Source organism: Theropithecus gelada, chromosome 16, assembly GCF_003255815.1.
Source record: "Theropithecus gelada isolate Dixy chromosome 16, Tgel_1.0, whole genome shotgun sequence".
Taxonomy (NCBI): domain Eukaryota; kingdom Metazoa; phylum Chordata; class Mammalia; order Primates; family Cercopithecidae; genus Theropithecus; species Theropithecus gelada.
Window position 1 is genome coordinate 68952578 of NC_037684.1, and position 24891 is coordinate 68977468.

The following is a 24891-nucleotide window of genomic DNA, read 5'->3' on the forward strand; positions in this document are numbered from 1 at the left end:
TGTATGATGAGTACATGAGTGTTCATTATACTGTTCTCTCATCTTTTGTATATATTTGAAATTTCCAATAACAAAAGTTTTAATTTTTAAAAGAGAGAGACAGAACGGCATAGCAGAAATACAAGTTTGGATCTTCTTCAGGCATTAAAAAATCATTTAGTGTAGTATATAAAGAAATATAATTATTTAGAAGTAGAATGAATTAAATTTCATGTTAAGTATAAATGATCCAGTGCCATGTAAAGTCAGTATATACAAACCCCCCAAAGCAAAAGACAGTGTATGAGTGTGGGCTCTATAAATTTTAGGTAATATAGAAACTTACATGTCATTTTTAGAAAGTGAAAAGAAAAAGGCAAGAGACATCTAAATAAAGGCCTACGTTCTGCCATTTAACTGTAATAAAGCTCAGTTTCTAACTTTCAGGCTTGTCTATCCCATTAATAAATCTGCTTCAGGCTCCTGGGACAGTTCTGCCTGCCTCTGCCCCCTCCTCATTGGGAGAGTTCGTAACAGGTCAAGTCCAAGGGCTAATGCCCCACTTCATCACTACTTGTTTCAACTGCAATGCCTCAACTTGCTCTCCAGCTCTCTGACACTTATTCAACAGTTAAGTTTGCCAAACTAAAGCCTCTGTGTCCTTCCATCCTCCCCCATCTCCTACCACAGTGTTTTCCAAATCCATTCTGAGGGGTGCTGCAGCTCCAGAGAGACTCCCCAGGAGCACAAAGGGCAGAGAAGCTAGAGTCCTGGGTGCTACTGCAGCATGGAGGGCTCTGCTTTTATCTGTTTCATATTTTGAGTTTTGCAAAAGATTTTGCAAGAGGAAAAAATGTTCTGTTTTTTAGGAAAAAAAAAATTGAACAAGCCAGACTTCTGAGACATTTTTTATGATGGGAGCACATGGAGCTCAATGTGTGTGTGTGTGTGTGTGTGTGTGTGTGTGTGTGTCCCAGCTGTTCCTGGTGAATCCTGGCTTACACCAGGTGAATGACTCAGACTTACTCTACATCTTTCATTCTGTTTTCTTAACGAAAAAAAGAAAAAGGCTCTTTTGCAGCCCAAATCAATATAGGTTCCTCTGAAATGCTTAGCAGCGGCTAGATTTGCATAAAGCTGTGTGTTGCTTTGGGATCTTTAGCTTGAGAAAGATTTGGAGAACTCTGAGAGATTTTAAATCATCATTGTCATTATCATTTTTTGAGAGCCTTTTGTATGCTGGTCATCATGCTAGTTACTTTGCATTTATAATTTTATTTAAGGCTCTCGATAAACTTACAAAGTAGTTGGTGGCATCCGCGGGCATCAGCATTCTAGCACAGACAAATGACTGACGCTCATATCTCATTAGCATAAGCCACGGAAGCTCATAAAAGCGAAATGCAGGAAATGACGAGTAGAGCCTGTCTCTGGGAGGACCAGAATCCAGAGCTCCAATGCCAGCAGAATGCCCCCTGCCTTCTCTCCTCTCAGCCTTTATGTTTACCTAACATTTGTACAGCTGGGAAGATGGTCACTTTATATGCTTTTTGTGAAAACTTTATATAGTCACTTTATATGCTTTCTGTGAAAATAGAGACCTTGTTTGTTTATTTGTTTTATTTTCCTAAGGTCTTTTTTTTTTTTTACAGCAGTGTTAGGATAACAGCAAAAATAAGTGAAAGGTAGAGAGATTTCCTCTCTCTCTCTCTCTATATATATATATATATGGGGATATATATGGATATATATGGGGATATATATATGGGGATATATATATGGGGATATATATGTATATATGGGGAGATATATATGGAGATATATGGGGATATATATGGAGATATATATATGGGGTTATATATATGATATATATGGAGATATATATGGGGTTATATATGGAGATATATATATGGCTATATATGGGGATATATATATGGAGATATATATATGGGGTTATATATATGGATATATATGGGGGTATATATGGATATATATATGGGTATATATATATGGATATATATGGGATATATATATGGATATATATGGGGATATATATATGGGGATATATATGGAGAGAGAGATATATATATATGCCTTCTCCTCGGCTTCACATGTACAGCCTCCCCTATCATCAACATTTCCCACCAGACTGGTACATTTGTTGTAATTAATGAACCTACATTGACACGTCATTATCACACAGAATCCTTAGTTTACATTAGGGTTCACTCTTGCTATTGCATGTTTTATGTACAATGACATGGATTCATCATTAAAGTATCAACAGAATAGTTTCACTGCCCTAAAATCGCTGTGATCTGACTATTCATCCCTTCTTCACCCTAACCCCAGGAAACCACTCATCGTTTTGCGGTTTTCATAGTTTCAGCTTATCCAGAATGTCTTATGGTTGGAATTGTAGTGTGCAGCCTTTTTAGATTGGCTTCTTTCTCTTTGCAACATGCGTTCGAGGCTCTTCCATGGCTTTTCATTGCTTGATAGCTCATTCCTTTTTCATGCTGAATAATATTCTATTGTCTAGATGTACTGATGTATTTATTCATCTACTGAAGGACATCTTGGTTGCTTCTAAGCTTTGGCAATTATGAATAAAGCTGCTGTAAACATCTGTGTGCAGGTTTTTGTGTGGACCTTAAGTTTTCAAGCCCAAGGAGTGAAACTTCTGGATTGTATGGTGGGACCTTGCTTTTTCACTGCAATATTTCCAGCAGCTAGAACAATGTCTTGCACATGGAAGATACTCAAAATATACCTGTTGAATGAAGGGATGGAATGAAAGCATGGTTGGAATTTTGCAAGTCCCATCACTCTATGCTCATACCAAAGAGATGGCGGCACATCCTGTTTTACAGTGTATCATTGTGAGCATTGAGTATATCATTGTGGGCACTGAGTAGATCATTGTGAGCCTTGAGCAAATGCATCACCGTACCCTAGCCTGTCTCCAGCCAGCCTTCCGCATGGCCTCTACTAGTGAATTATTGTATCTTATTTCTTACTTTTACCTAAGTTATTCCAAATAAGGTGTGTTTTTTTTGTTTGTTTCATTTTTGGTTTTTTTTGGCATGATGTGGGTGACTCTAGAGATAAAAAACAAGACCAGAACATTGTCTTTTCATGAAACACAGGGGCAGGTATGCATACACAGCAACTTTTGACTCTGGGTGACCATGGACGTCACTGTCATTTCTTTAGGGGCAATTCCTCTCAGCTACAACCCACCAAATAATTTCACTGTGCTTCTATAATTTTAATTTGAAAAAGAAGCATCCGGCCGGGCGCGGTGGCTCAAGCCTGTAATCCCAGCACTTTGGGAGACCGAGACGGGCGGATCACGAGGTCAGAAGATCGAGACCATCCTGGCTAACACGGTGAAACCCAGTCTCTACTAAAAAATACAAAAAACTAGCCGGGCGAGGTGGCGGGTGCCTGTAGTCCCAGCTACTCGGGAGGCTGAGGCAGGAGAATGGCATAAACCCAGGAGGCGGAGCTTGCAGTGAGCTGAGATCCGGCCACTGCACTCCAGCCTGGGCGACAGAGCGAGACTCCGTCTCAAAAAAAAAAAAAAGAAAGAGAAGCATCCTCCCAAGAGTTGAGTCCTGAAGAGTGTCAAGCGCTCAGCCTCAGATATCCTATATATTAAATGAAAGATTTGGAACAATGGCTCAAGGAATCATCTGGCTCATTCTAAACATCCAATCACCTGTCTCTCACCCACACCTAGGCCTAGCTCCTATTCATATTTTTTTACTATTTGGGACCAAATCTAGTGTATTTTCCTCCCCTTGGAGTTCTGAGAGGGTGCTGTGTTTCTTCTATATAAATCACACAAAGATATTCCAATATTAGTACTTAAAAGGTGTAAGACTCTAGTAGGACTTCTAGAGAAACAAACAGATAATACAGAAATAATACATAATATTCATATTGTATAATATAGAATCTATTAAAATATATAATGTTAGGTAATAAAAAGGCAAAGTATAGAGCAATGCTATCCCATGGGAAAATTTCAATTTCCAGCAGTTACATTAAAAGTAAAAAGAAAGCAATAAAATTAATTTAATAGTATATTTTATATAACCAAATATACCCAAAATATATTTATTTCAACATGTAATAAATATAAACATTAACGAGATGTTTTGCATTTTCCCTACCTAATCTTCCAAATCCATTAAAAATCTTTGAAATTCAAATGTATTTTACACTTACAGCCTATCTCAGTTTGGAAGCTAAATGTTCCACAGTTAAAGAGAAATGTAGTTCCATCAAACAATCGAGTTGTTTTAACAGAGCAATATTTCACACTCCTTCAGTTTTCAAATTTAAATTGGCTACAGTTAAGTGCAACTAGGAATTCCGTTCCTCACTTGCAGTGGTCACATATCAGGGGCTCAATACTGGACCGCAAAGTACAGTATAGGAAGTTATGTTGAAGGGAGAGGCTGTTTGAGATAAAGAAGTCAGGGAGATCTTGTGTGAAGATGACACTCGAGCAGAGACGTGAATGGAATGAGAGAGGGAGGCTGCCAAGATGTGAGGAAAGAGTATTCCCGGAAAGGAGAAATAAAAAGAGCAAAGGTCCTGGAAATGGGATCGTAAACATCCAAACACACGTATAACCTTCAAAGCTGTGACCTTGTGGGCTGGGGAGGTGGCGTCTATCTGCTTCTTCTAAGGATGGTACAAAATCTTTTTGGTATCTGGGACACAAAGTTCCTAAAATATGCACTACTTCTCCTTTATGTTGTTCATTGGAGCAAAACATGAGATTCCTCTTTGTTATTAAAAAAATAAAAAGAAGTAAAAGGAGCTTAAGGCTCTGAGTGTGGACCCAGGATTATCCAGCTGTGTCCCTCCAGCTCTGTGATATGCACCACTAAAGAGAAACAACAAGAACACAACTTCTAGATATAACGCCACCTGGCAGACCGATGTCGCTTGCCATCGCCCTGGAGAAGGGCTCACGGTGGCCATCTGCATTTAGCTAATCTCAGTGTTATTTTCTCTCGGCAGTTTTCTGGACAGCTGACACCTTCGACAGTGATATGAGAAGTAGGCTCCCAAACAGCACTGTCCAGAGTCCACTCAGAGAATCCGAGCAAATGGATGAAAGCGTCCTTATCTTCGCTTTTTCTTAGGCAAGTTAGACAGAGGTGTGTACGCTGCTGAATAATCTCAGTCAGGGACAGAAAGTCTAGAAGAGCCAAATGGCCAAGAGCTGAAAGCTGTCTCAAGTGGGCCCTCCCCTCCAGAGAGCAGGAAGGACACGGAGTATAGGGGAGAAGGTCAGGGGAAAAACGCTCCCAACTCTGTGCCTATGGAAATCCCTGCCATACCCACACTCTGACATCTGCATATAAAAAGCAAAATGCCAAGTGTGTGCCCAGCATGGCTGAAATAAATAAGAAGAAAGAAGCGTTTAAAATAACTAAAATAGCTGGGCGCGGTGGCTCAAGCCTGTAATCCCAGCACTTTGGGAGGCCGAGACGGGCGGATCACGAGGTCAGGAGATCGAGACCATGCTGGCTAACACGGTGAAACCCCGTCTCTACTAAAAAATACAAAAAATTAGCCGGGCGAGGCGGCGGGCGCCTGTGGTCCCAGCTACTCGGGAGGCTGAGGCGGGAGAATGGCGTAAACCCAGGAGGCGGAGCTTGTAGTGAGCTGAGATCCGGCCACTGCACTCCAGCCTGGGCGACAGAGCGAGACTCCGTCTCAAAAAAAAATAAAATAAAATAAAATAAAATAAAATAACTAAAATAGATTTGGTTAGAGTGACTGGTTGAATTCTTTCTATTAAATTAACTTAATGATTTGCATTAGTTAAAAGTCGTAAAGCAAACAAAGCTTGTGCTTTTTCATTTAGGGTTAGCCCTGTTTGGTCTTTCAGTTCCTCTGATCCCTACAGAATTCCCAGTGGGCGTTGAAAAGGAAAAATCCAGAAGTGGTTTGCTGAGGCCTGACTCCAACATGTCTCCGGAATTAAAGCCCCATAAAGATACTGTTCAGCCTTTAAAAAGAAAGAAAGAAATATTGTCATTTATGACAACATGGATGGATCTGAAGGACATTTGACTGAGTGAAATAAGCAAGTCACAAAGAAACAAACAGCACATGATCTCACTTCTATATGGAATCTAAAAAAGTCAAATTCATAAAAGTTAGAGATGTTACCAAGAGCTGGGAAGGCCGGAGTGGGAAGCTGTTGATCAAAGGATATAAAATTTCAGTTAGGAAGAAGAAGTTCAAGAGTTCTATTGTACAACACAGTGACTATAGTTAATAACAATGCATTGTATTTTTGAAAATCCCTGAGAGAATAGACTTTCAGTGTTCTCACCACAAAAAAATAGTAAGTAGCTGAGGCAATACATATGCTAATAAACTCCGTATAACCATTTCACAACGTATGCAAATTTCAAAACATCATGTGTACGCCATAATAATGTGCCATTTTTATTTATCAATTTTTTTTAAAAAAAAAGCCCTATGAGGTTGAGAATACTCCTACTTGTTTACCAGGAAGCTCCACACTCAGAAAGTATTTATTGAATGAATGGCCAGCAGCATGTTGTAAGTCACAGCCCAAACAAATGCGTAGAAGAGGAACCATGTGCCCAGGGAGAAGCAGAGGCTTTTAGAAAATGAGCCCTCAACAAAAATTAGCCAGGCGTGGTGGTGGGTGCCTGTAATCCCAGCCACTCGGGAGGCTGAAGCAGGAGAATCACTTGAACCCGGGAGGTGGAGGTTACAGTGAACTGAGATTACATCACTGCACTCCAGGCGGGGTGACAGAGCAAAACCCTGTCTCAACAAAAAAAAAAAAAAAAAAAGGAAAGAAAAGAAAAGAAGAAAAGAAAGAAAAGAAAAGAAAGAAAAAAGAAAAGAAAGAGAAAAGAACAAAAAAGAAAAGAAAAGAAAGAAAAAAGAAAAGAAAGAGGAAAGAAAAGAAAGAGAAAAGAAAAGAAAAAAAAGAAAGAGAAAGAAAAGAAAGAAGAAAAGAAAAGAAACAGAAAAGAAAAGAAAGAAGAAAAGAAAGAGAAAAGAAAAGAAAGAGAAAAGAAAAGAAAAGAAAGAGAGAAAAGAAAGAAAAAAGAAAAGAAAAGAAAGAGAAAAGAACAAAAAAAGAAAAGAAAGAGGAAAGAAAAGAAAGAGAAAAGAAAAGAAAGAAAAAAGAAAAGAAAAGAAAGAAAAAAGAAAAGAAAAGGAGTCCCCAAAGGCATTTCTGGAGTCCGCTGAGGAAGGCAGTTCCAGACAGCTGCTTTGAAGTTTATCCAATGCCTATGGATTTTTAAGTCAAGGGACAAAAGGGACTGGGGGCACAGTAACACCTGCCCTCATAGGTTCAGGATGCTTTTAACTAGCATATGTGTTTGCCCTGCCATTTGGGAGCTAAAACAAGTCAGGCAATGGACCCAGCCTCATGTCCTCACTGACCATCCAACAGTAAAGATGAGCGCCCGGCACCCTGCATGGGGATATGCAGCTGACAGATACGGGGGAGGGGCAGGGAGCGCGCCTCCTCACTGCCCTTGGGAGAGATCTGAGAGAGAGAGGAGAAGCAAATGATCTTTCTTGACCCTCCAGTCAGATAGCATCTTTCCATCCTCTGGCCTCGCACACTACCATCTAAAGTGTCATCAGGTGGAAAGCAGAGCAGATGTCCTCTGCCCTTCCAGGAGGCAGCACTCAGCTCAGTCTGACAAAGAACTCCCTTGCCGTCAGTGCTACACACAGGATAGGCTGCTTCTCGAAGCCAGGTCCCTGTCCCAGCCTGAAGGACCATGTCTGCAATGTGATAGAGGAAAAATCTCGACTTGGAGGAGTCTTGAACCTGATGATCTACCTTTCTAATAACAGGGAGCTGGCATCTATGGCCAACACCAACTGGCCTGCCCTAGCAATGGACGTGGGTACATCGTACTCCACTCCAACCTCTGGACTCCAAAGCCTGGTATTCCTTTGTCCCCTGGCTGTGGGACAGCCTATAATTTATCATGCAAACTTAGACACTTTTTTTTTTTTTTGAGACAGAGTCTTGCTCTGTCACCCAGGCTGGAGCTCAGTGGCGCCACCTCGGTTCTCACTGCAACCTCTGTTTCCCAGGTCCAAGTGATTCTCTTGCCTCAGTGTCTGGAGTAGCTGAGACTACAGGCGCACCCCACCACACGTGGCTAATTTTTGTATATTTAGTAGAGACGAGGTTTTGCCATGTTGGCCAGGCTGGTCTCGAACTCCTGACCTCAAGTGATCTGCCCACCTCGGCCTCCCAAAGTGCTGGGATTACAGGTATAAGCCACTGCACTCAGCCTTAGGACACTTTCTCAAGTGAAAGAGGACAGTGATAATAATAATAGCAGTGGTACAACAGGGCAGATAAGGAGGTACAGTCACCATGACTAGACTCTCAGCAAAAGTGCCCAGACTTATGGTGGGATCTATAACTCTAAACCACAACATTTATTTTATTCATATTTTTATTTTTAGAGACAGGGTCTTGTTCTGCTGCCTTGGCTGTAGTGCAGTGGTACGATCATAGCTCACTGTAACCTTGAACTCTGAGCTCAAGAGATCCTCCTGCCTGGCCTCTTGAGTAACTGAGACTACAGGCCTCAGCCACCATGCTGGCTAATTTTTGGTAGAGATGGGAGTCTCTCTCCATGTTGTCCAGGCTAGTCTTGAAGTGGCCTCAAGCAATCCTCCTACCTCAGCTTTCCAAAATGTTAAGATTGCAGGCATGAGCCACCGTGCTTGGCCTAAACCACATTTATTAATGTGCTAAAAATCTGTCTGGTGCCATTAAAGACTGAAGCCTTTCAATGAATATAGCAATAAATATAGCAAGGCACTATCACATAAAAACCTGTGGGCTGGGAATTCTGGTGGATATGGAATACTTAATGGGGGTGGCAGAATTATAGAGAAACGGAAGTCCTCTGGTTTGAAGAGAAGGAGAGAAGTACTGAGAAAGCGAGAGTGGTAGGGGATGAATCAAAACTGTATTTCATTTTTTTTCCTTTGAGATGGAGTTTTGCTCTTGTTCCCCAGGCTGCAGTGCAATGGCATGATCTTGGCTCGCTGCAACCTCTGCCTCCTGGGTTCAAGTGATTCTCCTGCCTCAGCCTCCCGAGTAGCTAGGACTACAGGCACGTGCCACCACACCCAGCTAATTAAGTATTTTTGGTAGAGACGGGGTTTCACCATGTTGGTCAGGCTGGTCTTGAACTCCCGACCTCAGGTGATCCGCCTGCCTCGGCCTCCCAAAGTGCTGGGATTACAGGCGTGAGCCACCACACCCGGCCTCAGAATTGTATTTCTACAGATACTTTTAATCATCCTTGAAATAACACTAAGGAAACCTCAACTCTTCATCAATATGATTTATTTTGGGGGGCGATTTGTGGGCTGTCTGGAATAGAATTGGGGGAGATAAAGCTCCTGCTGTACTGTCGCCTCACAGCACCATCACCAAGCCACACCTCTGTGCTGGCACTGCCTAGATTTACTATGAGCCGCACATGTGACTAAGCACATTTCTAAACATCTGACCCTCAGAGTCCTCAGTCTGTAAAGCCAAGCACCCAGAGGCCTTTGCCACTAGCTTTCTGTGTAGCTTGGACCTTCTGTGACCTCACTCTCCTGTTGACCTACCGCAAAACAGCTGACGTCATGCCAAGTCTTGCAGACCTACCCGAGTGATTCATTTAATAATATTTGTAATCTTTGAAAGATGAAGTTGCTCCATAAAAGGGTTAGAAAATAACTGTGACTTTTGTAATGTGTTAACATATGCATACCTAGGAGTCTGTCCTGTCCAAACAACATTATAATCGCCTGCTCTCTTTCTTTCTTTCACTGGCTTCTTATTTTTCCCCCCCCCTCTGGAGCTCCTAAAGTCGAAATCACACTGGAATGCTTTGCAAACTCCTGTCTTTCCTGATTGGGTCCATCTGAATGGAGCCGTCACCAATGTCTTCACAAATGGCATTTCCATTAACATTTCTATTTCTGTCCATTCGGGGCACCTAAAGATTTCCCACCAAGATTTACATCAACTATTTTAAGAACGTGCTTTTACAAAGCCAATGAGTTTGCTAAGTTTAAATCTGACTTTCTCAAGGGATGCTTAAAAGAAATATACAAAGTTTTTTTTAAAAGAACCTTTGTAAGTTCAAAATAACATTCCAAAAGGAGTCACTAGGAAAACATTCAAGGGAAGAGAAAAAAATTTTTTTGCATTTGTGGCAGACCTGGCTTCATCCTAATGCTCTATGTTTGTTTTTTGACACAGAAAAGTCAAATAGCCGTAAGAGTCGCAAAATAATTGAAAGAAAAATGGCCTGGTGCTTCTCATGTCTAGAATATTTATAGCAGAGGGAGGAGCTAGGCTGTGTATATCTGTTATTCAACTGGCCAGGTAAAGACAGAAGATTGGCCAATGGCAGCTCAAAGACAGAGCCCTGGAGGGAGATTCTCTTAAGTCTTACGGAAGCTGTATCCGAGCTATTCCTAAACTATGTCAACTGGAACTTTCCATTAGGCTGATGACCCCATGATCTACCAACGCCACAACATGACTGGAATGCTCAGACAGTTACCAAACAGGAAGATAAACCATAGGTGATTATTTCCATAAAAATTTAGAGTTGGAGTGATTGTTCCCGTAAGAGTCTGTTAATTAGAATTAGATTTTGCTGCTAAACTCAAAAACTCTCCTAGTAGTGGCCTAATCATAAAAAGAGTCCAGAGGCAGGCAGCCTGTGGCTGGTGTGATGTCTGGTATGGTGACACCAAAGAGTCATCAGGGACCCAGGCTCTAAACTGTATCCTCTGCCAACTTGAGCACGTGGCTTCCATTCTCCAGGTTGCTTCACGGTCCTACATAGCTATTCTCTATCAAGGCTGTCTATCGGAATGGCGCACTTCAAGTGGGAGGAAAGAGAAAAAGGAGGGAAAGTGTGGTCTCCTCTATTTTAAAGAGATTTATAGAAGCCCCACACAACGCTTCCGTTATAGCTCATTGGCCAGAGCTTGGTCACATAGCAATTACCAGCCCAAAAAAGACGGGGAGCTGCTAATTTCCAAAAGTACCCATCAGTCTCTTTCACAAACAGCAGCGGTGCTCACTGAGTCTTTTTGTGTCTTTCGGAGGTGCCTGCTTGCCTCAATCTATCCCTTCACTCTGGTAAAGCCTTTATGAACATTTGCTCACCATTAGGTGTAAAAAAAAATAATCCAGAAGTTTAAAGAGAATGCTGTTTTCCATCAACTATAATAAATGGTAAGTATTTAAACCTTAAAATGGGCTGGGCGCGGTGGCTTACACCTGTAATCCCAGCACTTTGGGAAGCCAAGGCAGATGGATCACCTGAAGTCAGGAGTTCAAGACCAGCCTGACCAATATGGTGAAACCCCATCTGTACTAAAAATACAAAAATTAGCGAGGCATGGTGGTAGGCACCTGTAGTCCCAGCTACTCAAGAGGCTGAGACAGGAGAATTGCTTGAACCCGGGAGGCGGAGGCTGCAGTGAGCGGAGATCATATCACCTTACTCTAGCCTGGGCGACAGAGAGAGACTCCGTTTTAAAAACAAAAACAAAAACAAAAACAAAACAAAGTAAAACAAAAAAAACCTTAAAATGGTAGGTAAGAGTATCTTCCTGCACTTTCTCCAGGAATAAATAAGAAAAAAAAGTCCATGTTATAGATCTAATAATGATACGTTGTCCTAAATTTACTTTTGCAGGAAAGTAAGAAAACCACTAGTTTTCCAGAGAACCCACGCTCGCTGTGACATGCTTTCAGCGTTCATCACCAGAGATCCTAAGGTCTCCATAATTCTATATAGAAGAGTTCAAGGGGTAACAGTCTGGTTGGGAGGGCAGAAGTTAGGGGGAGTTAGAGGTAGTAAAATTCTTCTTGAAGTTGCATGTCTATAGCACGGTGCCCATGACTTGTCCAAAATCTGTTAATTTCAAGAAATGTCTCCCAAACTTAGTAACTGCCCCTCCCATGAGGAAGCAGCTTTGCCACAAAAGGTAGCCTTGTGCTGGCAGCTTTCCCCGTGGTGCTATACGATAAATGTTTATGGAGAAGGTGCCACCAACAGAACTTAGCCGTATTCAGACACCATTCTATGAGAGGGCTGCTTTTTCCTGGCAGCGTGAAAGATTCCTAGCAGGTTCCAAGATCTTGACGGATAATGTTAAGTGGGTCTTCCGGCTTTAACTATTTCTTTCCCTTTTAACACAAAATAAGGGGTTCTTTACACCAAAATATATAATCATCAAAATAAAGGGCTTATTTGAGAATAACTGTGCCTGTTATTTCTACACTATGGGAGGAACTGTGTACCAGGCACAGAGCTGTTCACTTAAACTTTGATCTACACAAACTACCAATAACACGGTACTAGTGTTATCTACCACAATGGCTTCAGTAGGCAGGTTGTTGATTCAGTTAACGGGAAGGTGTTTCCATTCTGGTCTTCTCTGCCTCCTCCTCTTAAGCCTGGAGCCGTACAACCTCGTGCTTACAAACAGGTTTAGGAACCTCCTGAAATCGTGTGTTAAGTTATGTGTATTTGTGTGTTTGCTTTGGGAGCAGGATGCTCGTGAGAGCCCCAGAGAGGCCTGTGGTTCTTAAAATTGCTGCCGTAACATTGTATATTTCAGCCAATGCAGATCTCCTAAAGAGCAAACAAGAAGGTTGCCTGTTTCCTCCCTATCTGCCAGGGGACAAGGAGAGGAGGTGTCCTGGGTAGACAGAACACCTTGTCTACCTGGTAAACTCCTGCTTAGACTTATTATCCCAGCACCAAATCTGTCTTTTCTGTAAAGCTTTCTCCCTACTTGTCTGTGAATTCTCTGAAGCTCACGTTGACGTTCTAGACATAGACGAATGAACAGATAGAGCCTCTCCTTTTGGTTGCCAATTTTGCATTATTCACAGATCTACTTCTCTTCTGAATAAGATTAGTCTTTTGCTTAATTTGGGGTAAATATTAATTGCAGCGCCTGAAGCTGTGGAATGTTTATGCTTCAAACTAAACAATTCTAATTCATTGAACTTTGATCCATCTCTTTCTCTTTTGTCTGTGCAGATTCCAGTGCTGCAACCGTATTCAATATGTGGGCCTTGTTCACATCCTGAGTACAAATGCTGTCTTCTCTTTCATGGGAGCTGTTTCATGCTTCTGCCTTTCTCTCTGTAGAAGGAAAACAACTTCCATTCTCAGGCTTATCTGAATCTAGCACCACTTTTCACAAGTTGTTTTTGCTTCAAGCTACCTTATGTGGTTCTCTGTTAATTTCCTATCTTCACCCTCAACAGTAAGGAGATACTAAAAACTGTCCATTCGGTTCCCCTTGCGGGATGTTACTGATTTTTAACTTTGCAGTGCTGGCTTGCGTATTTTAAATCTGCGTATCTTTGAGACGACTCTCCAGAGCTGATGAATTTTCTCTTCCGTGTTTGATGGAGCCGGCCATGGGAGAGTGGAGGAGCGGGGGAGGAAAGAGTTACTGTCTCGCGAGCCGTGAGTCTGCCTGCCCACAGCGGCGTTTTGGATGAGACTCATTATTTGTGGAAATGGTGTGTTCCACAGGCAAAAATAACTTTTTAAAAAAAGAACATCTCTGCACTCTCCTGAAGTCATCTCAAAATGAATTCAAGATTTCTCATGAAATGGAGAAAGCTTTCTGATGGCCTGAATGGTTGCTTGTGTACTTGGCCATGCCACGTTAAATCTAATCTAGGTAACATTAGGGTCCAGGAAAAGCTGATAGAGGCTTAATGATGAGGTAATGAGCATAGAGGTCAAGGGTAGGAAACAGGTTTTCTATTTGGAGCCTCATAGCCATGGGAAAATCTCACTTGAGAACCAGAAAGGAGCAATGGAAATAGAACTTACTTTACCTGATTTTAAATTAAACACAAAGGGTACCACGTTTTGGATAACAAATTAATATACATATGTCAGCGTCACATGAGGATCTGTTAAGGAAAAAAGAGAAAAAAAGAAGGAAAGAAAGAAAGGGAGAAGGTAAGTAGGGGAGAGGACAGGTAAAGGAAGAGTTGATATGTCTGAAAAAAAAAAAAAATAACCAGGCCAGGTGCAGTGGCTCACACCTGTAATCCCAGCACTTTGGGAGGCCGAAGTGGGCAGATCACCTGAGGTTGGGAGTTCGAGACTAGCCTGACCAACATGGAGAAACCCTGTCTCTACTAAAAATACAAAATTAGCCGGGCTTGGTGGCACATGCCTGTAATCCCAGCTACTCGGGAGGCTGAGGCAGGAGAATCACTTGTACCCAGGAGGTGGAGGTTGCGGTGAGCTGAGATCGCACCACTGCACTCCAGCCTGGGCAACAAGAGCAAAACTCCGTCTCAAAAAGAAAAAAAGAAAAGAAAAAAAAAAAATCAGCACTTTCTGTGTGCCAGGCACTGTTTTAAGTGCTTTACACTTATTAACTCTTTTACATTATGAGAATTCACAAAGCCCATATTATTGCCTTTTCTGAAGAAGTAAAGCACAGAGAGGTTAAGTAACTTATCCAAGGTCAACACAGCAAGTATGTAGAGAAACTGGAATTCAGACTGAAGCAGTCAGGCTTCAGAGTCTGTGTCGTTAAAGACAATGTGATGGCAGTTGTGACTGAGGGACTGGGATAGCCAACCTCTCCTGTCCACAGAACCCCTGTTCCAAATCCCATTTAGAGTCCTCAGATCCCCACTACTCAAATCCCTTCTCTGTACTTTCTACCCCTCTGCTCATGCCTGCAAGCTCTTATTGAAGCATTTCTGAATGCCCAGCTTGGCTGGTCACCCCTCCTCCAGGTATAACCCCTGCCTAAATCCCCTAACCTATGAGATCTCAAGTCCTGTCCCTATTGGGTCTGACACCTTTCATGACACGGTCTCCAGTGGCCAAGCCAAAGCATTGTTTTCCCGCTGACCATGGCACCTGCAAGAGCACCTCTGGCCTGTTTCTCACCAATTCATCCCATTTTCGTTCCAAGCTGATGGAGTCCCACATAGAATGTGGCAAGATGAACATGTCTGAACCTCAATGTCAGCGTCCAGGGGTTCGACAGACAACTACTATGAGAGAACATGCAGAAAGTCACATGTAATTGAGGCGCTTATCAGAGGACGCATGTGTGGTGGAGTTGGAGGCTGATGGTGAATGACTTCAGACACTCCTGGTCTCATCTCTGTTGAAAACTACAAGTCTTCGCTAAGCCAAGAAACTCCCTGGGGCTTAAGTTCTAGCCTTAGTAGAATGACCTTTGCAGATGGAAATAACAGCACACAACTCTTGAATTGATGCATAAATAGTTCCAACCCTGAATATCCTCCTTGATAAAACCACATGATATTGGAAATTTTTATTTTGTAAACAATACACTCCAAGCAAATTTCCTGCCATAGGAGTGCTAACCTAATGACAAGATTTGCCCCTAGTTCAGAGAAGGGGACAGCAGGGAAAGCCCTGGACTTGAGGTTTGTTGCATTAGGAAGTGTAGTGGATACAAGGCTGTAACTCCCAGAGCCGATCAGCTTCTGGGGGTGTTGGGGGCTTCCAGCTCTCAGCTGATCTGAGAGATCTGCTCTCAGCTAATGGGAATCACCCAAGCTTACATCTTCTTCCTAGGCGCACATCTATCCAATAACTGGTTCTGGGGATGGGAGAAAAACAAGGCCTGATCTCGTCTCCTTAAGGCAGGACAACTCTGAAGGATTATCCCAGATCCAGAGTTCCCTGGGATTCAGGGTCAGAAGAACTAGGGTGAGGCAAGTGAAGAACTTGACTGAGATGTGAAATTTAAGGGAGAACCAAAAAATCTCAATAAACAACACAAATATTTAAATCAATATTTTAAAAGCTTAATGCAAAAAGTTTATAATAAAGTATTATAATTTTTTTGTGTGTGTGTGTGACAGAGTCTCACTCCGTCACCAGGCTAGAGTGCAATGGCGTGATCTCTGCTCATTGCAACCTCCGATTCCCTGGTTCAAGCGATTCTCTTGCCTCAGCCTCCTAAGTAGCTGGGATTACAGGCATGCACCACCATGCCCAGCTATTTTTTGTATTTTGTAGAGACGGGGTTTCACCATGTTGGCCAAGATGGTCTCGATCTCCTGACCTCGTGATCTGCCCACCTCGGCTTCCCAAAGTGCTGGGATTACAGGCGTGAGCCACCACGCCCGGCCCAAAATATTTTATAGGGCTGTGGGCATGGTGGCTTTCTCCGGCAATCCCAGCATCTTTGGAGACCAAGGAGGGAACATGGCTTGAGAACAGGTGTTTGAAACCAGCCTGGGCAACATAGTGAGACTCCATCGCTGTAAATGAAAAAAATCAAATCAAATCAAAAATTGGCTGGGCATGGTGGAGTGTGCCTGTAGTTCCAGCTACTCAGGAAGCCAAAGTTGGAGCATGGCTTGAGCCCAGGAGTTCTAGGCTGCAGTGAGCTGTGATCTCATCATTGCACTCCAGCCTGAGCAACAGAGTGAGACCCTGTCTCTAAAAAAAAATAATCATACATTTTTAAAACATGTTGTAAAGGCAAACCCTGACAGGGTGGAGATTAGGGCGGGGCAGGTGAGGTCAGCCATGTAAATACAGGGTTGGATTTTGCCTTTTATTTGAAATTTTGGTTCTTTGATCATCATGAATGTTTTTTACATTAGTTTAAATGTTTGCATACTGCATTAAAATATGTATCTTGATTACTAAGTTTTCTGGCCCCCCTGAAATTTTGCCCTGAGGCGAGTGCCTAACATGTCTTACCCTGCTTGAATCTGCTGAGACCTCGAAGGGAAACACATCACAGTTTAACTTCTCATGCTCTATCCTGCTTTCCTCACTCCTTTGTAGGAATTATATCCGAGCCGTTCCCCAGAAAGCCTCCTACCCCAAAACCCAACATTGGCAGAGTCGGTTCTCTAGAGGCCCCCGCCGAAGACAGGGAGATGACTTGGTAGTTTAGAAAGTTTATGTTTTAGACAAAGCTAAATGCAGTTTCTGAATCTCAGTTTCCCTCTATTGTCAAATGAGAAAAGCAATTCCTCCCTCTCATTTAATCCTGGAACGCTAAGAGGAGTCAATGAGCTATCCCAGGCAAAGAACTCCATTTAGTGGTTTGTAGCAAATAACAGGTGTTCAGGAAATTGTATTATCCCTTCCTGTGTTTCAGCTTTGCCTTTCTTGGAGCCCCTAAACAGGCTGAAGTGAAAAGCACCATGACCTGTCACTACAAGACAAGAAGCCTCGGGAGAAGGACGGAGATCCCCTTTCATTGGTTTTGCCGAGTTTCCCAAGCTCCATCCTCCTACAGTTAAATCAACACTCTTTATCCTTAGGCTGCTGATAATCTCACTGAAGGCTTCCTGGTAAGATCTGTAATGCGTGAGGTCTTCCTTCTTAGTTGTTTGCAAACATCAGTGATTAGGGACAATTAGGGACTGGTGTGCCTGTCATTCTTCTCCTTTCAGCTGAGGAGGAAATCCTCATGCACTGTTATCTCGAATGAGACATTATCTGTCAACTGCAGTCTCAGGAATCTACAGGTTCGTTCAGTCGCAACTCCAATCTCACTAACTTTATCTGTGTTCCCCAAATGCCTTAGACTATTTGCTTCCCACTGATAGGGAAACCTGGCATCTCATTTTCTCAATGTCCAGACAAAGATTCTTACATAGCAAGAAACTAAGATAGGTGTTACGGAACGTTGATGGGACCAGGAAAACCAAATAGAGGACCCCCTTCATGGGGCTTCCAACCTGACAATAGACAAAAGAGAAGAAACATACATGTAAGAGACAAGCAAAACCCAGAACCATCACTTATGAAGGATGTACTCATCACCCCTCCTTTGCTGCCTGTCAAAACCCGTGAGGGCTCATGTGACACCTTAACTATTAATTAATCTTCATCCCTCCTACACCAGCACCTCGCCTCACCCCGGTCAGAAGCCATCTCTTTATATTTCCATAGCTTAAAATGCTATTTTTGGTTCTAGATGCTTTGCCTCTAGATTCGATGCCTGCATCCATATTGTTGTATATTTTTTCCTTTCTATCTTTTCCACAGTGTTTTTTGTTTTAACTTTTAAGTTTAGGGGTACAAGTGCAGGTTTGTTCCATAGGTAAACTTGTGTCATGGGGGTTTGTTGTACAGATTATTTCATCGCCCAGGTATTAAGCCTAGTACCCATTAGCTACCTCTTTCTTCTCCCACCCTCCACCTTCCAAAAGGCCCCCGTATGTGTTGTACCCCTCTATGTGTCCAAGTGTTCTCATCATTTAGCTCCCACTTATAAGTGAGAACATGCGGTGTCTGGTTTTCTGTCCCTACATTAGTTTGCAAAGGATGATGGGCTCCAGCTTCATCCATCTCCCTGCAAAGGACATGTTCTTGTCCTTTTTTATGGCTGCATAGTATTCCGTGCTGTATATGTACCAAATTTGCTTTATCCAGTCTACCATCAATGGGCATTTAGGTTGATTCAATTTCTTTGCTATTGTGAATAGTGCTGCAATGAACATACATGTGTAGGTGTCTTTATCATAGAATTATTTATATTCCTTTGGGCACATACCCAGTAATGGGATTGCTGGGTCGAATGGCATTTCTGTCTGTAGGTATCTGAGGGATCGCCACACTGTCTTCCACAGTGGCTGAACTAATTTACACTCCCTCCAACAGTGTCTAAGTATTCCTTTTTCTCCAGAACCTCACCAGTGCCTGTTATTTTTTGACTTTTTAGTAATAGCCATTCTGACTGGCGTTAGATGGTGTCTTATTGTGGTTTTGATTTGCATTTTTCTAATGACCAGTGATACTGAGCTTTTTCTCATGTGATTTCAGCCACATGTATGTCTTCTTTTGAAAAGTGTTCATGTCCTTTGCCCACTTCTTTATGTGGTTGTTTTTTTTTTTTTTTCTCTTGTAAATTTATTTAAGTTCATTATAGATGCTGGATATTAGATCTTTGTCAGATGCATAGTTTGCAAAAATTTTCTCCCGTTCTGTGGGATGTCTGTTTACTCTGTTGATAGTTTCTTTTGCTATTCTGCAATGTTTTGTGCAAGATAAGTGTTTAACAAATGCTTGTAAATGAATGCCTGCACCAAGAAAGTCCAATAGCTACGAATAAAGAAAGAAAGGACAAATTCCAGGGGTGGTGATTTTTTTTTTTTCATTTTCATCTTTTTAGACAGCTTTTGAAGGAATGGAGTAACATGTTCTTCTGGAGCAGGAGTTACAAATTGGACCTCTAAGGGCCTCATTCAGCCTATCCACATGGTTGCGGCACCGACAGAGTGTTTTGAAATTTTCAACTCTGAATACTTGTAGATAACATATGCATTCCACACTAAGCTGCATTTCCATCACCTCATGCTGCTCTCAACATCTGTGGCACATGCCTGACTCACAGGCCATTTGAATTTGAGTTCCGGCTCTGCAGCCTGCTGTCTATAGCATTTCCCTCTCCAGAGTAAGTTCTCCCTGGCCAAAGCATGTTGAGGATTATGTAAACGTGTGAGTGTTTCTCTAATTTCTCTAGTCTTCTCCTTCTTCTTCTCATCCTCCTGCTCCTCCTCCTCCTCCTCCTCCTTCTCCTTCTCCTTCTCCTTCTCCTCCTCCTCCTCATTCTTCTTCTTCTTCCTACTTCCTTCTTTCTTCTTCTTGAGACAGAGTCTCACTGTGTCACCCGACTGCAGTCCAGTGGTGTGATCTCTACTCACTGTGACCTCCACCTCCGAGGTTCAAGTGATTCTCCTGCCTCAGCCTCCCAAGTAGCTGGAATTACAGGTGCCCACTACCACACTTGACTAATTTTTGTATTTTTAGCAGAGACGGGGATTCACTATGTTGGTCAGGCTGGTCTCAAACCCCTGACCTCAGGTGATCCGTCTGCCTCGGCCCTCTAGTCATCTTCTTAAATGTACATTAAGACCTTTTATTTCTAGGCGGATACCAAATCTGGGGAAAAAAACGTAGCAATCGTTGAGGGACAACCAAATAACAAGGCTTTATTCCAATTAATCCTTACAACGACCTTGAAATTTGGCATTTTCATACCCATTTTACATATGAGTAAACTGAGGCTCGGAAAAGTGAAATAACTTGCCCAAAGCTTCAAGAGCTGGGAAGCATGGGAAACAAGAATTCAAACATTGATCTGAGTGCTTCCCATACCCTTAAGCTTCTCACAATTTGGAATTGCCAGGGAGGTAAGCAGGTGCGTAGAACGTTCATTTCCACAGGCAGAATTGCAGGGCGAGATGCGACACGTGTTTCGTGACACGTGTCCTGAGCAGCACAGGGGTCTGCATACAAGTAATTTCTGTTTCTCTGCAGCAAGGCAGGCGAGTCATGTGCAGATAATCCAAAAATAGTTTCTAATTTTTCTTGGGATAAATATAAATTTTTGGCAACAGGCACCCCTTTCAAAGTGTGTTTTGATTAGAGTTACACGAAAAGGCATTTTTATTCTCTGAGGGTGTGCCAACTAATGGGCAGAAGGGAACTAAGAAGAGTGCCAGCTTGATCTCCCTTCTCCCCTCCAATAAAAGGGCTGTGTACGGTCTACAGAGCCGCTGGTGAAAGACTTGGGGTGGAAATACAGCACCTGGGCTCCGGCTGACTCTCCATCGCTCTCTAATGTAAAACCCAACTCAACCCTCCTCTTTTTACTGATGAGGAATTAAGATCGGGTTGTGAGGTATCTTGGCCAAGATCACACGGCAAAGTAGTAGAGAAATGGAATTCAGAATCGAGGCCCCTTAACCTCCTCTTTTTTCAATATAAATTCTTTCCGATTTTAACGTCAGACAGCTCCAAAGTCAGTAATGGCCGATAGCTGAGACAAAGAGATGTTTGCATATAATTCAAAGTATGGACCCAATTATGAGAGACAGAAAATGGTAGATGGGCAAATCTGTTCTAAGCCCAGAAGCTGGGCTTCCGTGAATACCTGTCATCTGACAACTCATTAGGAACCTGGAGACAGTGGAGAGGCAATTTGTGCAGAGTAGACGGAGCTGAACCATGGGGGCAGGCCGACCTGTGTGATTGTGGACACATTACTTAAACTCTCTTGGTTTTTTCTCAACTGCAAAATTCAATTACTGTGAGAATTCATGGTGTGCATAGAAGCATCTGGCCTGGAAAAGCCTCAATGCAAATGGATGGTCTTGTTCCTGTGGCTCAATGCAAACGAATGGTCAGATTCAGTCCCTGTGACTGAATCTGGCTCCTGTTGAGTGATTTATTGATTAGATTTATTGATTTGGTGATTTACTGGCGGGTGTCCAAAGTATCTGCCTTCTAAACAAATGCAATAGATGGAAGAGAATCAATAAATTAGCATGGAAAAGAAAGTAAGATCTATCCTTCCTGCCACTCAAACTCAAAACCTATAGTCTTCTGTCCCACAATCAGATGTAAGAGTGGAAATTGTGACATAGTGGGCAGGGAATGTGTGAAAGGGAAGAAGCAGGAAATGAAGGAACCCTAGGGCCTTCTCTTCTGAGTGCCCAGGCTCAGGTAGACCAAGGTTGACCAAAGTTGCCCAGCCAATACAAAGAGGAGGATCATTCTGCCCAGAAAAGACAAACCAATGAGCATCCATGTTTCTACCTTTAAGATGAGACCTGAGAAGGCCAAAAGTTTGCCATTAGCATGTTCTTTAACTGTCATTTATTTGAACTTAGTAGAGATTTAGGAATGATCAGACAAGATTTAGTAACCCCATTTTATAGATAAGGAAATTGAGGCTCAAGGAGGTAAAATAACTTCTCCAAGTGCACACAGCATGTAATGGTAGAGCTGCTAGAACCTGCTTTCCTATAAGGAACCATTCATATGCCTTGTAACTGCTTTAGGACAGAAGCTATATCTCATTCATCTGTGCATCCTTAGTGTCTAGCAGACAACAGGGCTTCGGTAAGCAGTTGCTGGAGGAATTAATCTCTTATGTATTGTGCTACCATGCATGTATTTGAGTAAGTCCAGTGTTATAAATCATCTTTTTATCTCACAGAGCATGTTACCTCAGAAAATCTCTATGATCACGAACCGAGCCAAGTATAAGTTAGTGAGACAAATATTTATTTAGCCATATTAAAGACAGTCTTTCCATACAAATGTTCTTACGTAATCACAATTTTCTCAACCATTGAAAAATCAGTTGTAAGCCTGGTATCAAACATAATCAAGAGGGCTGCCTGAATTATAATTCTTCATGAAAAATTGAAGTTGCTTCATCCAGTGGCCTTTTTTGCAGAGTGAGATACATTCGACATAATTAGGTGGGAACCTGATAAGGAGTTGAATCAACTGGGGATGTTTTTGGAATTAAATATGCAATTTCAGAATTTCATCTGTGAACAGCCCTCAGTCCATGATGCCATAGTTTTCTAAGATAGCATATTTTGGACAAAGGCAGTTCTTTGTGGCCAAAAAAGGTCTTTTGTTCCTTATATGAATTTAACTCTGTCTGTCCATCATCTTTGAGCCCTTCACCCTTGACTTGTATTTGCACCTATGTGTGATTCTTCACACTGCTCCATTCTCTCACCTGCCTCACTCTCTGTGAACACAAGAGTCTGGGAGCAAGTGTGGGAAGACGAGATGGAGAAAGGGATCAGCAGTTTTGCAGCATGAAACAGCTGACCTGGCCCTTGAGCATGGGATCTTTTTTTTTTTTTTTAATTTTTTTTGAGACGGAGTCTCACTCTGTCGCCCAGGCTGGAGTGCAGTGGCGCGATCTCGGCTCACTGCAAGCTCCGCCTCCCGGGTTCACGCCATTCTCCTGCTTCAGCCTCCAGAGTAGCTGGGACTACAGGTGTCCGCCACTACGCCTGGCTAATTTTTTTGTATTTTTAGTAGAGACGGGGTTTCACCATGTTGGCCAGGATGGTCTCGATCTCCTGACCTCGTGATCCACCCGTCTCGGCCTCCCAAAGTGCTGGGATTACAGGCGTGAGCCCCCACGCCGGACCAAGCATGGGATCTTTAACCCCATCACTAAACATGCAAGTTGATAAATAAGATGTAGTTTCATTTCCTGATTCTATGCCATTCTGTAAAGAATTAGAAAAGTCCCTGATTGACATTCTAGCGAGAAAAGGGGGAAGATGGAAAATGAGAAGGTATCGAATCATCAGAATCATTAGAGGGGTATATTAGTTTGCTAGGGTTGCCATAATAAAGTATTACAGACTGGATGGCTCAAAAAGACAAATTTGTTTTCTCATGGTTCTGGAGGCTTCAAATGCAAAATCAAAGCATCACAGGATTGGTATCTCCTGAGGCCTCTCTCCTTGGCTTGCAGATGGTCACCTTCTCACTGTGTCCTCACATGGTCTTTCCTCTGTGTATGTGCAACCCTGGTGACTCTGTATGTCCAAATTCCCACTTCTTATAAGGACACCAGTCAGGTTGGAGTAGGAACTTAATACAATGACCTTAACAGTTTCATTTAACTTCATTACCTCTTTAAATGCCCTGTCTTCAAATACAGTCATATTCTGATGTACCAGGGGTTAAGACTTCAACATATGAATTTGGAGAGGGGGCACAATGCAGCCCAGAACAGGTAGGAAGTATCAAAAATACCAAAATCAAGCTTCAACTTCAGCACAAACTTTTCTCAAGACATATTTAGACATTGGACACAGGAAAATGGAAAGCTAAGTATGTTTTCTATGAGCAGTCATATGCTGGTAAATGTTTAACAAGCCATCAGTCAGTGGCGGAGGGGGGAGCCATGATTTGTAGTGTTTGCCAATTTCAGTGGTGTAAATACTCCCACCACCATCTATTTTCAGTTAGCAATGTGGCGTCACTGAACACAGAGTTGGGAACACAGATTCACAGAGACTGAAGTAGTTGAATCTCACAAACCAGTGGGAGCTGGCTCCAGCATACCTGCTGATAATTAAAATGCAGAGTGATGTCATGGTGCCCTGGCCTGGCTCCCCCTTCCCACAGATGCCTCTAGGGTGAAGTCTCCACCTATTCTCTATGAGATACTGGATCTCTAATCTGGTAAACTAAAGATCTATAAATCTAAACATTTCCCCTTTCCCTTCATTTGGACCTGAAATATTTGAGTACCAATACTCAAAATCCTTGATAGAGACCATCTCATCTCTGAATACCAGACAAATCATCTGTTCAAATGATCGTGAAGCAAAGCAGCAGGATGTGAAAATATCCATCAACCCTCAAAAAGGGAACTGATTTGATAAATCAAAGAAATTACCCCATTTTAATAGTAGTTATTAAAATAATCATGGGCAACTTTATTTCTAATACATATTTTCAAAACTCATCAGGAAGATTTTACATTTATAAAAATGGTCCCATAGGGCCGGGCGCGGTGGCTCAAGCCTGTAATCCCAGCACTTTGGGAGGCCGAGATGGGCGGATCACAAGGTCAGGAGATCGAGACCATCCTGGCTAACACGGTGAAACCCAGTCTCTACTAAAAAAACACACAAAAAAAACTAGCCGGGCGAGGTGGCGGGCGCCTGTAGTCCCAGCTACTCGGGAGGCTGAGGCAGGAGAATGGCGTAAACCCAGGAGGCGGAGCTTGCAGTGAGCTGAGATCCGGCCACTGCACTCCAGCCTGGGCGACAGCGCGAGACTCCGTCTCAAAAAAAAAAAAAAAAAAAAAAAAAGGTCCCATAAAGGAAGCAATCTGACATCAGAAAGTATTTATTAGCAATTTAAAAATGACAAATACCTTTAAAATGCAGTATATACCAAATGGATTCTGTCTAAAGTGGAATAATTTAATTACAGTGCAAGTTCAAAAAGTTTCCCTATAACTTGGCATATGAGATCAACACAATAAAGTATTAAG

At 42.4% G+C, this 24891-nt stretch overlaps 1 long non-coding RNA gene across 1 annotated transcript in view; it reads left to right on the forward strand.

Annotated features, from left to right (window-relative positions):
* LOC112610041 overlaps positions 1–19407 on the forward strand; it is a 94959-nt gene extending 75552 nt beyond the window's left edge. The window contains exon 3 of the long non-coding RNA XR_003116269.1: positions 17209–19407. This is a non-coding gene — a long non-coding RNA (uncharacterized LOC112610041). The remainder of the gene's footprint in view (positions 1–17208) is intronic.
* Positions 19408–24891: the final 5484 nt, after the last annotated feature.